At 32.3% G+C, this 526-nt stretch overlaps 1 non-coding gene across 1 annotated transcript; it reads left to right on the top strand.

Annotated features, from left to right (window-relative positions):
• Positions 1 to 243: 243 nt before the first annotated feature.
• Trnaq-cug lies at positions 244 to 315 on the top strand. The gene has a single exon. It is a non-coding gene; the product is annotated as a tRNA-Gln (tRNA).
• Positions 316 to 526: the final 211 nt, after the last annotated feature.

The following is a 526-nucleotide window of genomic DNA, read 5'->3' as shown; positions in this document are numbered from 1 at the left end:
GACCTATATGGGTCGAAACATGTCATACCAAGAAAATAAATCAGTGGAAGTCATCAAAGTCGTCTAAAAATAAATATAAAATTTAAAAAAAATGTTATAAATATTTTAGAAATACGACATAATTTGTCGAAATTAAGCCTGAAAACACTCTCATTATTCATTTACCTTTTTGCGTTTTCATTAAAATGTCATTACATGACACCTGTAGCGTGTAGTGTGGTAATTTCATCGCTTTCACACAACGGTCCCATGGTGTAACGGTTAGCACTCTGGACTCTGAATCCAGCGATCCGAGTTCAAATCTCGGTGGGACCTGCTCCTTTTTTCTAAGATGTATTTATCAATACGTAATTAAGAATGGGCATTTTTTTATTAAACTCGACTAATTGCATGAATGTTTGAGATAGCTTGAAATGAGATGTGCATAGTGGATATTTTGGAGAAAACTTAAATAGGAGCATATTACAATTTTGCACTTTCTCCTATTTAAGTTTTCTCTAAAATATCCAATATACACATTTCATTT

This window comes from Ischnura elegans, chromosome 8, assembly GCF_921293095.1.
Source record: "Ischnura elegans chromosome 8, ioIscEleg1.1, whole genome shotgun sequence".
Lineage (NCBI taxonomy): Eukaryota > Metazoa > Arthropoda > Insecta > Odonata > Coenagrionidae > Ischnura > Ischnura elegans.
The sequence above is the reverse complement of the archived record's forward strand: the minus strand, read 5'-3'. Positions and strand labels throughout refer to the sequence as shown.